This window comes from Strix uralensis, chromosome Z (genome assembly GCF_047716275.1).
Source record: "Strix uralensis isolate ZFMK-TIS-50842 chromosome Z, bStrUra1, whole genome shotgun sequence".
Lineage (NCBI taxonomy): Eukaryota > Metazoa > Chordata > Aves > Strigiformes > Strigidae > Strix > Strix uralensis.
Genome location: NC_134012.1, coordinates 55,268,930 through 55,286,722, shown reverse-complemented (window position 1 = coordinate 55,286,722; position 17,793 = coordinate 55,268,930). Strand labels below are relative to the sequence as shown.

At 37.1% G+C, this 17,793-nt stretch overlaps 1 pseudogene; it reads left to right on the top strand.

The window, feature by feature from the left end:
• LOC141938274 (hydrocephalus-inducing protein homolog) overlaps window positions 1-17,793 on the top strand; it is a 105,681-nt pseudogene that overhangs the window by 5,192 nt on the left and 82,696 nt on the right.

Sequence of the window (17,793 nt, the reverse complement as noted above, 5' to 3'; positions counted from 1 at the left end):
TATGGTTTTATATTGTGTCTTAAACATTCCATTAAATGTCATCAGCTGATTCAGGAAAATGTATTGCAGAAATACTAGAGAACTGTAAAATGTGTAAATGTAATGAATGCTCAGGACATAGAAGGGATTGAAAGACCAACATTTATCAGGTAACTATAAAACAGCAAGAAACATTGATAGAACATTACATTTTTCTAATATGTAGTACCTTAAGCATGAAACTCTTATTTTTGGTGTTTACTGCTGTGCTGTTTTATTAAAGAACACTGATCCAGAATTAACATAGCCTTTCTAACATCGAGAGGAATCTGAAAGGCAAGCAGTGTTGTTCAGGAAATGGTTTCACTATCCACCTGAGCAATTGCAAATGAAGATTTTTCAAATGATTGACTCGGAGATTGTATCCTAAATAAGGGCAACCCAGATTTTTTCCACATTTTTAAATGGACACAGGAACATAGAGCTCGAGGACATTAACTGCCACATTAACCAAAGAGTAATGAAAACTCTGAATGAACATTTCAGTGAGCTGAAATGGCCTCAGCGATATAGAAATGAATTGTAACAAGTTAGGGTCTTGTCTTCCTGCCGTTTTAGTAGAGTTGGAATTAGTGTGCTATATGGGATCAGCAGCAGTAAGCAACTGGATTGGAGTATCCTGGACTCCATGCTGTGAATGCACATTGGTAGCGTGATACCTCTTATAACTCTGAGGTACCATTTACTCATAAGTATTAACCTATTTTAAACTCAAGTTTTAAGTGATGCTGGGATAGAATTCTGGGCCAGATTACCAGCTAGTCTGAGCAGGAGCAGCTCTGGCCACTCAGAGCCTTTATATCTACCAGGAAGGTACTTTTAGGTACACACCATAGGAGGAGGAATTCAGATAACAGGGCAGGACCTGGTGCTAACCATTTGGGAACAGTTATTGTAATTTAAAAGATGTTATTTGCACAATGAGAAAGTAAAAGACATGTTTGCTTCTCATTCAGATTTATAAGCTTTATTGTTAATGTTAAGAAGAAATGTGATTTGAAGGATGCTGCAGGTATGTCTTCAAAAAGGAAAAATAAGTTTTAAAAAGTGAGCAGCGAGCAGAGGAGAATTTCTATGGGTGGGCTTCTGTTTGACATCCACACCATGGCAGGCAGGAGAGCATAGGTAGACTTTAAACAAACCAACGGAAGTACTAGAAGCAGTCTGCTTGTAGCAGCCTGGAACTGTGTATAGGCTGACTTATGTGTTAACCAAGCAAATTAGTCTCCACAGAACTTGGGCCTGATAGAACAGCATTTTCATCAAGAGCCTTCAGTCATTGCTTTCCTAGAAATCTGCTGTTATACACCCAGGATAGTCTTGATGTCTTTGATGTTTCTGTGTAATTTCTATCACAAAGAGAGGTTCAAGGAGGCAGAATTTTGACCAGTTTATTGAAATGAAAAGGGTGCATGTATAAGGGTCCTTCTACCAGAGTCAGGCTAATATTTGACATGAACAGTTTATTGACTGAAATATCTAAAACGTTTTCTTGTGCAAGGAACTTCATAGGAACTTACATGGGCTTTCAAAGATTTTTCACTCCAGAAACTTTTGTGCTGTGCCTAGGAAATAGTTGTATCCTTCTCTTTATTTCCTTATAATGTCACACTGCAACTGCTGTTACTCACATGCACAACATGGAACTAATCACTCCCTCTGCTTTGAACTCCAGTGCACCCTAGTAGTTCTACACTCACTGCACAGCTTTGCCCCTTGGCTTTTGGCATCAGATCTGCTCTTTGAGTCTAACTGTTTAGACAGCTCAGGCAGCTGGGCACGGTTGCACTTGAGCATGTCCACTTTTGTAAAACGGGCCTGATAATTTTCATGTGTGCAGGACGCTTGATACTGATGTATTTGGTGCCTTTCAGTGAAATATATCATTGATGAAGGTGTTGGACTGTACATAGATATAGATATAATCTTCCAGCATACTCCCCTCCCTCTGAAGCCAGAGTTCTGGTACGTAGTACCTCCGAAAATCTGATATATAGTGGTTAATGAAAGAATTTACAGGCAATTGAATGTCTCTTAATATCAGATCAAAGGAAGACATCAGGGAAGAGAGCCTACTTTCTTTAGGTTCAGAAACACAGTTGAGTGAAAGCCATTAGACTATTCCTGTTTAGATTCAGAGGAAATCTTCTCTGGAGAAGCTAAGGAAACATGAGCATATTTTAGTCAGTCACTGGTATCCCAGTTAAGCCTTATTTAAAATCTGTCTAAGGAGGAACGGATATTTTGTCTTTGAAACTGTAGTATTTTTCTTCTCTACGAGTATCTAGTTAGGAGTATTTTAATTATGTTGAACAATTTAAATGTCTATATTTCTTCATTCCTTTCAAGAAACCTCACTGTTCTCAATGTGGGAGATTTGGATGTTATAAATTCTCCAGAAAGCACTCTTTAAATACCAATTTGTGTATCTTTGAGGCTTAAAATAAAAGCTTTGGTAAGGGCTGTGCACCACTACCCTTGAAATCATTCAGTGCTTTTTGGAAATAATCAGTTATTTCAGATGGGCAATCTACAGGAATTTACAATGAGGAGAAAGAGAAGCAGGACTCCCAAGCATTCATTCCCCACCCCCAAATCCTGAAGCTTGGTTCCTTCTCATCAGTGCAGTGATCGGGAAAGCTTACAAAAATTAGGAGAGATTTTAGCAGTCATGGGTAGTAGTGGTGAATGTAAGAGGAGATGGTCATTCCACAGCGGCTACCTGTATGACTTTGGGTGAGATTCATGGTCTCAATTAGGAGCCTCAAGAACTCAACATTAGATCTCCTGGTTGCAGCTGGACCCCAAAGGATCTTGTCTGTAGTCTCTTAATCATACCGTGCCTCCCCATCCTTGTCTATTCTTATTCAAATATAAGAACTTTGCTTCTCCACACAGTATAAAATGGTGGCAGTGTTTTGGCTTTCTTCCACCCCTGCAAGGCAAATTCATTTACAGTCTTACTGTATCTTTTTGTGACCAAAAAAAAGGAATATCTGGGGGAAAAAAAGTTAGTGGAACAGTATTTAGAATTCTGGGACTCCTAGAGTAGACCAGGGCAGATCTAAACATAAATGTTTAAATTTTTGAATTTTACAGCTAAATCAAATACAGTTGAAATTAAGAAGACCTACAGAAACAGGTTACAGTATGAAAAAGCATTTCACTAGAACACATCTAATCGTAATACAGTTAAACACGGGGTTTAGGATTCTGATCTCCAAGGCTGAAATTCTTTTTTTTGGTAAATGTAATATTAAAAGCATGGAATACAACATAAAGATCCAATTTACTAAGGGGACAATTTTATAGTGGTGTAGAATTTTACATCTGGTAGTAGTTCAGTTATTATGAACTTTAAATTATTACCTTTGCCTGCAAAGTAAAAAAAGAGAGTTAATTGCCCAAGCAAAGTGAATGCATAGTTTCAGTCAGGTGAAGTATTTTGAACTGTCGACAAACTTCATTTTTTTCATGTTGGTTAAAGCTATGCGTTTGTTCTAAGTGATGATGGTAATGAACTGTGTTGAGATCCAGAAGACATTACAAGGGCAGAAACTCATTATTCCTTGTTTTGGACATACTGTTTGAAGAGTTTCTAAAGTGGCCTAGATTTTGATCAGGAATTTTCAAATTTGAGAATCTCTGAGCTCTACTTAAAGAGCGTGGTTGTTGCATCTGTGGTAAATTCTATCATACAGCGTTTTCATTTAATTAGATTGTGAACTCTCAATGACTTCCTGAGAGTAAATTTTCTTGAGAGGAGAATTAGAAAACATTAGATGAGGTAAAGGACTTGAGAATACTTGTCCAGAAGAGATTGATAAGAACATAACTAGGACAGCTGTGAGCTGTGCTTTAAAATTGTAAATGATGCTAGTAAGTGATTTTCACTTCTGATTTTAAATAGTCTCAGAAATTGTCTTTTACCAAAGCTTCTTTGAATTACTTTGTTTAGTAATCAGAACCACTATATGTGAAGCATTCTGGAGCACATTACATAAAAGGAGAGGGTGAGAGTTGGATTTGCTGGTTTAAGAAGAGAAGGCTAAGGGGATATCTTATTGCTGTCTGCAGCTACCTAATGGGAGAATCTAGAAAAGACAGAGACAGACTCTTCTCAGAGATGCACAGTGACAGGATTAAAAAGGCAACAGACAAAAGTTAGAATACAAAACATTCTCATTATATATAAGGATTTATTTTTTTTTTAATGAGAGCAATCACATACTGGCACAAGTTACCTTGAGAGGTTGTGGACTCTGCTTACTTGTGGATATTTAGAGCTTGACTGAACCTTGTCTTGTTGACTCTGCTTTGAACAGGGAGTTGGATGAGATGACCTTCTGTGGTGCTTTCTAGCACAAACTATTCTATGGTTCTACTCTGTACTGTATCTGGAGTTTCAAGAGAGAGTGTTAGCACATTCAAACTCTTTCAAGACTCAGTTTTGCAAATCCTCTTCCTTTTCTTCTAGGCACGTATCAGCATTTAGGGACCGGCTGAGGTGTACAGATTGTGCAGGTAGTGGTTCTGTAAACTACCTAGAAGATAGACTGCTATACCTGGACCAGGTTTTAAGACTACACAATAAGCTGGAGAATAATGGAGGATGAGGGACAAGGAATGGGAGAAGACTCTCTAAGCAGAGCAGACATCACTGATGCCCCTAGGTCTAGCAATCCACTCCGAAGCAAGAGGAGCCTCGCTAGCAGTTCTGTCCCTCCTAGTGACATGAGGCAGGATGGTGTAGAGCAGGAAGCAGGCCTGGTGCAGTAATCACAGTGATACAGTAAGGAGGTCTGAGTGGAAGGAACCCTCCTGGAAGTTGCGTAGAGGGAAAGGCCTTCCTTAAAGGCCTCTGGGAAGAGCCTCTTATGAGAATAAGGGTGGCTGATTTGTTTCCTGGCTACTAATATAGTTTCTAAGAGGCAAAATTACCTTTAGTGAGTGTTCATAGTGCATAGCCAGCCAAGATAACTGGCAAACAGCTCAACCACAAGTGACCATCATTAAAAAGGGGATGATTTATGTTTTAATGCTATTGGTGATGTCCAGGTCACCACTTAAACATTCACTTTCCACTGATCAGAAGAGGCATTAGTTGTGCAGATGATAACACCAACCGGATAGTCAGCTGGCCCAGCTCTTCCCTATGCAGCGAAGATGAGAAGAAATGAGACCTTGAAGCCTAGAAATATTAGTAACAACAGATTAGAAGTACTAGACAATACTTACTCTTCCTCAAGAAATCAGAGGTCCAGCTGTGATGGTAACTCAGAAAAATCTTCCCCAAACCTTTTCCAACTTTATTCCAAAATGATGTGCTAGATTTTCAGGTTTTCTGTAGATATAGAAAAGGGTACTTACTGTGTTTTCTGCTGTTTGAATGATGTAGTGGCCTGATTTACTCTGTTGGGCAATGCTGAGTCTTTTGATTGATGTTTCATTGAATCATAAGGTAACTCATTGACTGTTGTCCAGTGGATAGAAGATTCACACTGCAGGTGCTCAAGCTGCCATAAAATGCCATTATAAATATATGCAAAAGCTCCACTTCAGTGTTACAAGAGTGCATAACTAAAATATTATTAATTTTGTTTCATTTTTGAAGGCATTTTAATGAAGGCAACCTCAGTTTACACTTCCTTTGCCTTTAGAAGACCTGACATCTGATCAAGGGCAGATGCTGGGAGACAAGCAGTCAAAAAGATTTCTGGAGGGTGGCAGGGATAACTTTTTGATACAGGTATTGGAAGAGCCAGCTGGGGTGATTCGCAGCTGGATCTGCTGCTTTTCACTAACAAGGAAGGATTGGTTGAGGATGTGATAATCAATGGTAGCCTCGGATGTAATGACCATGAAATAGTGGAGTTCAAGATCCTGAGGGCAATGAGGAAGGAGAGTGGCAGAGTGCAGTCCCTGGACCTTAGGAGAGTCAACTTTGGCTGATGAAGGAAACTAGTGGTCAGATCCTGTGAGACGCAGCTCTGAAGAACAAACATGCTCAGGAAAGGTGACAGGTTTTTAAGGATAGTATTATCCAAGCACAAGAGTGTCCATCCCAATACTCAGAACAAATGGATGTATTGGCTAAGCAGGGAACTAATGGCAGAGGTCCAAAGTGCAGGTGTTCCTCTGGTAAGACCCTGAAGATGTCTGCATGTTTTTTTAAGAGACTAATGAGTAGATTTTTCTGGCATAGTGGAAAAGAATAATCTAACTTCATGGAAGGGTCTGGCCAAACTGTCTGGTGGTCAGTTCCTGCAAATTCTGTAGACAAATCTAGGCACTCCATCTGTACCACTTTATGTTCTCAGTTGACTCTGCAACATACCACTCTGTGTTATTCCTTAATTTTGTTTGCTTACTGAGAGCTATACTTCTGTACCATGGAATACTAGGTAATGTGAAAATGAGCGAGATGACAGAGGCTGCGTTTCTTCCAGACTGGAAGGAGAACTATAACAATATAAGCCCTGCTGCTCTGCAAAGTCCTTACACTGGGCACAACTGCACTGCCACTGTTTTAAAGCTTCTGTATTTTAAGCTGTTGCAACCTACTTTGCATACTATTGAAAAGCAGTTACACTTGTTGGTTTTTGCCTTGAATGCTAGGTGGTATTGTCAGCCAAGCAACTTGCACTATTAGCTTTGTGACATTAGGAAGACATAAAGTATATGGTACAAATCCTGTGGGCCAAATACATGATAATGGTACTGTTCAAACTGAATCCTGAGTGCTTTGCAGAAACAATCAGGATTTGGCCCTACTTGCCCTTAGTACAATTTTGTCCTCTACCCACTAAGCATTTTATGGGATGTAAATTATTTACTTCTATTCATCCAATTCACGAGGTACGCCTATATCTGTGAAACAGATTTTTTAAAAAAATATAGCACAGTTCATAATCTGTATTTAAAAAAAAAGAAAAGCATCCATGTATTAGGCCATCAAGAGTCAAAAGCATAATTTGAAATGATAAACATATCCATTTTAAGTTACACATTACTTTGCATAGTTAATATCACTATAATTAGTCATAGTTCCTGTAATTTATTGAAAAAGATGCTCAGCCCCTCTAGTCTACTACAGTGATGAATGTTGGAAGTGCAACTTTGGAAGCAGGAATCAAGAAAATTAGTAACAGTTGGAGAATTAGCATGTAAATCAATAATATCCTTTCTCTTGCATCTTGAAAACTGAGGGTATACATCACACACTGCATAACGAAACGGAGGGCAAAAGTTAGAATTGTAACCTCCTTTACTTTACTAGGTCTGCTTTTACTGCAAGAACTGTTTAAAATCGTTTCAAACGTTAGAGTAAATCTCTAGTAAATATTTAAACTATCTATAACTAGTCACAAATAAATTAAGTTGATTTTATGCATTCTCTCTAATTAGAAGGGCACAGCATTTGTTGAAACGTGATTAGTATTATTCATTAAGCAAAAAATTCTCATTTGTATCTTATTATCACTATTCTGCATAAACCAACACAATTTGTCATGAACTCCCTCATTTGCTGTATCCTCAAAAAGCAGACTATGCTTATTTTTCATTTGGACAGTGGAAAATCAAGCCAGGTGTTTGGCAGCACCAGAGTGTTCAGGTGTAACTGTGCCAGTGATGGTACATTACTAGCAGCGTGGATGAAGAATGAGGCACGGAGAATCTTGGGACTGAGGTGCCTTGAGGCCCATCCCTTTAGAGTGGTCCTGCTGATGAGACAGGTGGTGTTGTATAGGACTGAAAAAAAAGAGAGAAACTTTTTTGTAAAGTCAGCTTTTCACCTTCAAGTGGAAATGAGAAGTGCTTTCACATAGCTGCTGCTGCACTGAAATATCTTGACATGTTTGTGACTAAAGTCTGTATGGTTGATACTTTTGTCTTAAAGTTTTCTAAAGCTGAAAAATGCCAGTTAGTGTACAGAGGTCTCTGTCACTGTCTGAGAGGAATCAGTACAATATTGCATGGGCAGTGCACTGTACATAAATATTTATAAGTGACCTTGATTGTAGTATATTATGCAGGATAACTAGTTCACTGTATGCATATTCTTGCCCTTCTTTCCTCTCAGTTTTTTAAGTGTTGAACATCTCTTTAAATATCCCGTATTTAATTCTGCCCTCATTCACATGCGTGTAAACCTCCAGTAATACTGCTGAGCTCATTGGTGCTGAGTCAGTGTAGAGTGTGTTGGAATAGAGTAGTGGGCTTTCTACATCATCTCAGTGGTGTTATGGATTTAAAAACTATGTGAACTCTGTGTTCCAGCTGCAGGGATACAGGACCGGGTGTCACAAGGGCTGGGTTCTTCTGACTTTGTCACTAACTGATGTATCACTTTGTTCCTTTGTGTCTTTAAACTGTGATTATAGGGATAATGAAATTCAATGGGCACCAACATCTGTAGGGGCAAAAAGTGCTGTAAAATTGTTAAGCATTATTATTTCTGCATCGGATAGATGATAATATTAAAAGAATCATCTAGGTTTTAGGGTTGTGTTTCCTACAGCATCTTTTTCAGGTCTGCCATAATCTGGTTGTAAGGCAATGAATTAAGTTGTTGTAGTGCCTTTGATAAATACTTGTAGGGATCAAGAAAAGTTTTGGCTAGATAGGCAGCCAGACTCCAGCCTCTCTGGACCGCAGACTGTTTGAATTCTTCACTGTTTTCTTAAATTAGATAGTGGTGAGTGCCTCAGTAAGTTCTAGACAGCATAGTAGCTGGTAGCCCTCAGAGACTAGCATGAGAAGTAATACACTTGTGTACTTGTTCTCTACTGTTCTCTTTTTTGCCTTTGGAGATGTTACTTCTTTATCAAACTGGACTCAGAAATTTTACTCTGAATCTGATGCCTGGTCATATATTTGAAGCAAGGAACCAATGAGACAGCCCTGTCTATGTTATGATAGGGAAATACTTTGACACTCTTGCAAGAGATATGACAGGAAATTTTCACCCCAAGATCAAAGCAGAGGAAAAGTGCTATTTCCAGCATAACCCAATGGCAATGAAAAGTCCTATGCAGAGCAATAGTGAAAAGGAAGGACTTTGTATATGGTCATGCTGCAATAATAAAAACATCATTATAAACATAAACCCCACATCTTGCCACTTGACAATTCATTAATATTATACATCTTTGCCACTGCTCATCTATATCTTGTCTATGAGTTACTATGACTAGTTTATTCCATTTTACTGAAAATGTACTTGTGAATTACAAATCAAGACTATGAATAGTTTAAATAGCTAGTAAGAGAAACAATTACATTTTCTTTCTCTCTAACATGCAATTTTAATTTTCATAACTCTAAAAAAACATATCCCCCACAATGCAGGCCTGCCAGGAGGCCTGAAATCTGCAGGCTATGGCCTCTCGGGCTGTTTTCCAATGACTCATTTTTAATTTTAAAGAAGCATTATCTCTAGCTAGTAAATTAACAACAGCCTATAGTGCACACACGCTGTCATCCATCTGCTTAAGGCTCTTGTCATTTGACACCAGTCTTGTATCTATAGACTTCATCTGGTATTCAAAAGCTATCAACCCTGCCTCCAAGATAGCCCACCTTCTGGCTCCAGGCTAGAAGAGTGACTCTCCATTTCCAATTCTAATGAACACATAGCTAGCAGCAGTTTTTCCATTAAGGATCTGGTGTTCTTAGAAAACAGACAATGTTGGAATTACTTGGATCCAGAACTGCAGGGAAAGTGTTTGTAAAAGAGACTGAACTGCTTGAAGAGTGTTCCTTAGGCAGCCTCACTTCTGTTTCTGCACTACTTCTGTCAAACAGTATACTCAGCGTTACCTCCCGCTTGTAGTACGTTAGACATTAGTGTTTATACTGCTGCATTCTGAGGAGTGGAACTTATTAACAGATTAAATTCTTTATATTATCTTTCAAATTATGAGCATGATTGTTAAGGAGTTTTGAAAAATACAGGTTATATCAAAAATCTCATGACTTGTGTGGAACCCCCAAATGAGAGAAAGCCATGATATGGTTGGAGAGGAGCAACTATTTCACAGTAACTAAATGTTGTGTACTTTCAAATTTGACTGAGAATGAGGTTATTTGTATCCTTGCAAAAACATTCTATGTAACCTGATGTTTGCTGTAAAGAAGTGGTGAGGATTTAACAGAGAATTGTGTCTCCTTTACAAGCTTCAGTCATCACAAAATAGAGCAAGTTCCAAACACCTACTGCTTCATCAAGGTTAGGGAACTTATTCCAGGAGTAATTGAAGAAAGGGGTCTTGTGTTCTAGACCCCAAAGGACATAATTTTTTTTTAATTTTCTTTTCCTGATTATGGTAGATGTGGTTGTCATGGGCATAAGTGAGAAGAATTGACACTAGTCATACAAAATTGTAGTTAGGGATGAAACATAGGTGGTATCAGTATTTAATAAACAAGGAAGGCAGGGAAGGTAGAGTTTATCCTTTTATTTTCTTTCTGCCCACAAGCTTGGAGAAGTTCCATCTAGGCCATTGGTTTGTGATGTTTTTTGTCTGATAATCTGTGCAGTGAAAAAATAATCTGTATTTTGGTGGGGTTTGTTTTCACTGTGTACCTCACAAAAAGCCTTTTTTATTCATGTGTCCTGTATCCTTCCACAGTGGATGTGGTGTCATGGTTCTTGCAAGAAAATAATGCTCTGTGTAACTCTGCCTTCACTGACTCTTTGATCAGGTATGGAGAGGGAGTGGAAAGTACCCTTACCAGTTTAACACACAAGTAATTATGCTTCAGCATGTGATAGACCCAGAATGATATTCACATATGTTCAGTTGAGGAGTGAGGATGAGAGAGAAACAGGAGACTTAAGATAATCAGGCTATTCTGAACCTTGATCTGCCAATGATACAAAAATAGTGTAGTTCCATTTCTGTGAACTCCTGCTGATGATTTGTGTCTTATTTCACAAATTTAAGGTTTTACCACTCTGCTATCAGTCATGATTATTTTTTACTGAGTTATCTTTGAGAGAATGAGTCTTTAACTGGTGTTTGTGAGACTTTTTTACTTCCTTTTGAACAAAAAGAGTCAAGTTATTTTGAGGAATACAGTGACAGTTTAACAAAAGTGATGGTAACTATATATATTATTTAATAACAATCTCAGTTGCGTGAGTCATTTTCTTGTAATTTGTATGAAGAATACAAGCAGTATCTTTAAAATGGCTGGAGAAACTTTCTTGTGTGTGCATCAAATATGAAACTGCCCTAGATTAATAAACCTTTGAGATTATTTTTCCATTTATCGGTGCTCTCCAAATCAAAATACTTTTTAATTTGATTTCAGTTGGGTAGTGTTATATCAAATGCTTCACTTCAGTACATAGTGAGATAATTAAAAAAAAAAAAAAGCTCCTTATGCTCAGTCTTTGTAATATGTGACAACAGCATCAAATTAGAAGAGAAATGGCTGTTGATTTCTACTCTTTAAGAAAATAAGATTTGTATGTAAACAATTAAAAATAAAGCATCTAATTTGCTTCCAATTATATAGTATATAAAGCATTAGTAATGGAAGCAAATTAGACATGATTTTTATTTATACTTTTTCAATTGGGAAAATTGGCCCTTCACCAAATGTAGCCCTCACTCTGCAAACATTTGCTTACTTCCTTACCTTTAGGCATCTAATTATTCCTCCTGAAGTCAGGGGGACAAATTCTGTGATTATAGTTTAGCATCCATAACTGTCTGCAGGTTTGGAGGTCAAACACAGACTTAAACTTACCCTGGAAAGCATACAGAGAAAATACAACGGGATGCCAAAGCGACACTGGGATTGCAGTGCACTGTGCAATACTTCCTTGCCAAATACATTATGAATTTGCCAGACTTGGCTTTGGGTTCTGAAGGCTGAATAGTTTTCCAGTGCCCTTCTCTAGGTAAGTAAGCAGGTGTTCGTATCTTCATTTTACAAATGCAGGAAGTGGTTCACTAAAGGCTGCAGGCTCAAGAACCAGTTACTGGAGGGAAGGTTAGAATTGAGCAGCTCTTGGTTCCTGGTTCTGCATTCAGTTCACCACAAAATGCCCTTCTCCAAGAAAATCTGTGGAAATATGTACATAAATTACAATTATAAACATGTAGCTTATTGGGTCCAGTGTATATTCACTGGTAGACAATGAATATTAGAGGAATAATAACTAATCCTGTCTGATGGTGTGCAAGACTCCTTATGGTGCTTTATAAATAATAATCCGTTCTGTAAAAGATTATTATACTGTGTAGCTCTAGCTACATAGGGCTGCATTCACAAACAGAATTAGGTATGCAGTACCCGATCTTCCATGGGATCTTTCATGTATTGTTTGTGTTATCTGTTGTGCAGTTGATTCATCAGAATTAGTTTATCAGGCAGATAATGGACAGACACTGTATTCTGTTTTTCAAATTATAATGAACAAAGGACATTTCTATTTGTTAAAAGTGAAAAATGGCTGAAAGATAAATTCCAAATTTCTATTTTTGTGGATCACCATTGCTTATGAGATAATAGCACAATTTTATTTCTGTGGTATGAAATGCTGTTGTTTTTTTTAAAAAAAATACACTTACCAGACAAGGCAGTAATGTTACTCAACTGTCTTTGCCACGGGGTTTTGTAAGGGTCTGACAGTATGGGATAAGAAGTGATGAGGCTCTCTGATCCAGAGGCCACTAAGGCTGTAAGCAGGTTTTAGTGGATGATGTACCAGGCCCAAAGGGTAAAGGGGTTGGCTGAATAGCAGTGGTACATGATATACAGAAAAGACTGGAAGTGGCTTTTGGTAGAGAGACAGCTTTTTAGCTGTTCCATCACAAAATATTCTAAACACATTTGCAGAATGTTACTTTTACACATGAGGAATTCTCTTTAATTAAAACATTTTATGACCATCCAAGTACCTCACTGGAGAAAAGAATTTGAAAAAAACCAAGATACCTTCAACCCCATTTTTTATAATCCAATCTCCTTCAGTCTAACTGAAGACTGTATCTGTAAATTGTTATGTGTAACAGCCTATGTTGATTTTTTTTCCAGTTGTCTGTATGGGTAAGTGTAGCAATAGTCACAAGGTATATTCTCAAAAGTTTGTGAAATCTCTATAGAGATTATAAAGTACAGCACCAAATTTTAAGGACTCAGTGTAGGAAGTACCTTGGCTAGTCCATTAATTTACTTATTATTGGCCAAATTATCTTGTAGGAAAACAATGCTTTAAAAATTGATCCATAAAATGTGCAGCTGTGATTCCATAACTAGCAAAGTATGTATTCAGTATTTGTACAGTTAGATATTCAGTAAATAATGATACTAAATAATGCTGTACATTAAATAATACAGAATATCAAGGGTACCAAATTAAAAAAAAATTCCCAAGGAGAAGACTTGGAAAAAGATTCTATTAATGAAAAGAAATACTTTACTGTGGGAGAAATACTTTTTATAAAGAGAATGAATCACAGAATATTTCAATCCTAAAAAACCTCATCTCAACCTTTTTCCCTTTCATTCTTTGCCCCAAACTTGTTTTATGCAGTCACAGTGTCTTTTCTCCATATATAAATATTGAACAATTATAGTATACGTTCAGATCTGCAGACTTCTTCATACACATCAGATGTGGGCTGTGCATTCAGAATCTTTCTCTGCTTCAACCTCTCACAAGCTGATGGTAAAAATCTACAATAGCTCCTTTCTTATCCTTCATATACATTTCAGAAATGTCGGCAAAAGAAACAGTCATTCCTCTACAACCTGGAAATCTCAGCCTGCCTCAACCACCTTCCAAAGCTGTCATGACTACCAGTTTTTGCCTGTTTATATGGTTAAGAGCTTAATGATACACCCATTGCATCCCTTCTGGAAAATATTCAAAAATTATATGTTTAGACTGAGCTACCAACCCTGAGTAAATGGTATGTTTAGAGGATCTAGGTCAGAGATAAAAATGTATTTTGGACCTCAACTATTCCTTTTCAGGTATCTAACTCATGTGAGATTCACTCAGATTTGGACAATAAATTCCTTAAAATCTCTAGACTGTTGACCCATTCTCTAAGAAATAACTTTGTTTTCAACATAGACTTCCCTGTGTTTCAAACTTTTTGAGATTTTTGGATTCATGTAAATAAAAATTTAAGGCTGTCTATCCATAGTTTATCAAGCTATTTTCAGGCTTTTCTTATCAAAAATTCAAATGAGTTTCTTTTGATTATGTTTGAAATGCTTCAGTAATAGGATGGAGGGCATTGAATCAGCAATTCTTTACCTGAAGCTTTATTCTTCTTTTGGTAGAAAATTTATGCCCTTCATCCTGTTACTTAGGATCTTTTTTGTCCATTTCTATGCTGGAATTTCTAACAATATTTGTAATCTGAAATACATAGCTGAGTGATGAAACAAGGCTTAGAAAACACTATTTTGAAAGAATGGCTGAGTGCCTGCAATTTCTATGATGTTCAGGACAATATATCTGTATTTTAATCAGTTGGCTGCAAATGAAGAAGCATGCCATTGTATGATTAATGAAAACTGCTGGTTTTAAAGTTATGGTAATATATGTATATATATGTAATATACATATATATAAAGTTATGTAATATATGTATATAAAGATGTAGACTATAGTTATTAAAGTTTGCTATTAACTTCAGCAACATTGTGCACTAACATCAGACTACTTGCTGTATTGTACAACTCTCAGCTTAAAGAAATGTAATTTTATTCAGTGATGGTGCATTGATACTACGAAGTTAAGTGAGCATAATTTAACTTCAAACATCCTGCTATGTTTCCAATTAACCATTAAGTTGTCATGTACATAAACCCAAATGTTTTGATAGGAGAAGGCAATTGATTTAGCCAGAAAAAAATTCAGACTATACAGATCAGTTCAGTAAGCAAGAGTTCTTGATGTCTTATAAGGCAGTGGCTTCACAACTCCTGGGACAAATTGCAATTTGACTGACTGCCAGTAAGTGAGGTCATACTCGTATCTTTTTTATTTGTTTATTTTTAATTTGTGGGTGAAGACTGTGCTCATTAAAGTGAGGAACTCCACACGAGTTTTAGCCAAGTGTTACCATATTCTATATAATGAATTGTGTACACTTGTATCCTTTTCAATAGTTCATCTAATTTTCCTTGGAATTGCCTGGCGTACTTTAAGTATTTTTCCAGTCTGTACTATTTATATTTCTGGTACAAACCTGTGTTTGATTACACTTGTATAGTAGATACTTTGTTTTTCCTATGTGCTCTTCTTCTATGGAAGTGAGCTTGTTGCCCTTTTTTTTTGTTTTGTTTTGCTTTGTTTTGACAGGTAACAGAAGTAATTGACCAGGCAGCTGAGTTAAAGTTATTCTCTGCATTTTGGGATTTATAATGAATACAATGAATTTGAATTACTGTAGATCTTTACAGCTTTATGTTGTTTTCTGGTCATATTATGGAGTAGAAAATATTTTCATGATCTATTTTTAGCAAAGTAAGTAACTTTTTTCTGGGTTTCTTATTGTTAATAATGACATGGCCCTTTCTTTTCTTCAAATTTTGTTGGATTAATTGTTGAGCTTATTGGAGAAATAATACTGAGAAGATCTATTTAGGTAGCAGGTAGATACCCGTGGCTTAATGCCTTGGCCACAACGCTAAGCAATATCAGATCACTGAGGCCTGTGACAGTTAAAATATCCAGATTGTGTCTGTAAATGTTTTTCCTTTTGAAAATGTAAACTTTCAGCATTAATGCTGCTATTACCAGAATGTTGCTGGCATTGCTGCTGTGTTAGAAGATAATTACTGTACTCATTCCTGACATGTAACATTTATTTTCTTCAGGGAGGTGGGTGGACAAGCACACAGAGCTCACTGCTGAACTACTGAAATTGGGTAAGTTCTCCTGTTCCCTTCACTGGTACTGTGTGGCTTCCAAAATATGTAAGGAGTTGATGGAGAAAGCATCTGTGTAATTCACATTACTAGAGAAATTTGTTTATTATACTTTGCACTGTTGTTCCTATTCTTGTACATAGTGTGCCTGCTAAACAGTTTGATTTTTGATTGCCTTTTAGGCTTTTCAGATGACCTACATGGAGCTTATTATTTTGATTTTTACTGACTAAGGTGTTTTCTTAAGTTATTTCCTGCTTTGTCACGCTGTAAAAGCATCCAAATTCACCCTAGCTTGGAGGACTATCACAGGTGCTGTGAACCATTTAAGACTTCATAATAAATGCATTTCCCAGATAGAGACTAAAAAATCTTTGGGGGGGCTCAGTGTATCTTACTTCTACCTAGATGGAGAGCTAATGCTGTGGACCTGACCTATAACAAATGGAAAGAAAAAGAAAGAATAACAATGTGATTCGGGGATCACTTCTTCCCGAGTCATACACTTATTTCCCACCTTTCTGTTCCAGCATTTTGACTGTCTCCTTCATCCTTTATGGCTCTTCCTCTGTAACGAAGATGGTCCTATGTAGTGCCCTGAAGGCATTATTTCCCCCTTAATAAAATGCCATACCTTCTTCTGCACAGTGCAGGAGTGTATGTTCTGAGCTTTGGTGGACTGCCAGCTCCACTTACTGTGTGGAGGGGGAGTAAACGCGCAGAAGTACAATCCTTTTCAAGCCTTTCATTCCCTACAGAATGTATTTACAAGTCTGAAAGCAGCTGTGCTTGCTCCGGCTGTAAGGATAGCGGATCCAAAAAAATGTAACCAGCCTTTCCCATGCCATGAGTTTCACTCTAATTACGTAAGTACAGTTCCTTCTCTAGCCTCTGGTAAGAAACTTAAACAACAAACTAGCAAATTTTAGAAAGCTATGAAATGAGAGAAAATCAAGTGACTATCAAACGGACTTTCATTACTCTTTATTTATAATAACATGCATAAAATTGCAAAGAATCAAGTAGAAAACTTGAACTTCCATGAAAGACATTTTGCACTGTATATATTGTTGAGTTAATGTGAAATACCTGTTTAAATTGGCTCTTTCTGTAGTTTTCTTGTCATACATCTTAATGTCAGCAACATGTGCAATGGACTTGCAATGCGGATCAGTGTAGATTATCACCAGTTAATAAAGAGTCAAAAGCATGTTTAAGGTAGCACAATCTCTCCAGTTTATTTCTATGGATAATCTACACATACACATACACATATGTTTTCAATAAAAACTTACATTAAACACAAAAGTTACGTACAACATGATACGTGAATGACTTTATTATTGGCATAGCATTTGCTTGTCCAAGATCAAAGCCTACAGCTTGGTCTCCTCTTCTGATCTTAGCTCCAAATATTACTTTTTAGCTAACAGTGCTCTAAAGAATGACTTGAGCTCTCATTTTGACATAGATCTCGCAAGAGAGGTACTGTTAACTTTATGTACATCCCCAAAATCAAGAGGGAAAATATTAAATTATTGAATTCAGAGGATCATTCCTTAAACACTGATTCTCAGAGTGGATGGAGATCATGGGGGAATCTTTCATCTTAACAGTGTCATATTAAGTCATGTCATAAAAAAGATCAAAATTTCAATAATTTCAACTGGAAGTTTTTGGATGCACTGCTGACTCATTAAATGTGAACTGTAGCTTGCAAAACGATCTCAAGGATGTCCAGAAATCACAACAGAAGAAAAGGAAACCATATTCCCCAGCCCCAGAGGCAATTTTGAAAATATAATTCTAGTTATAGTGGATCTTATTAACTATACATCTGCCTTATCT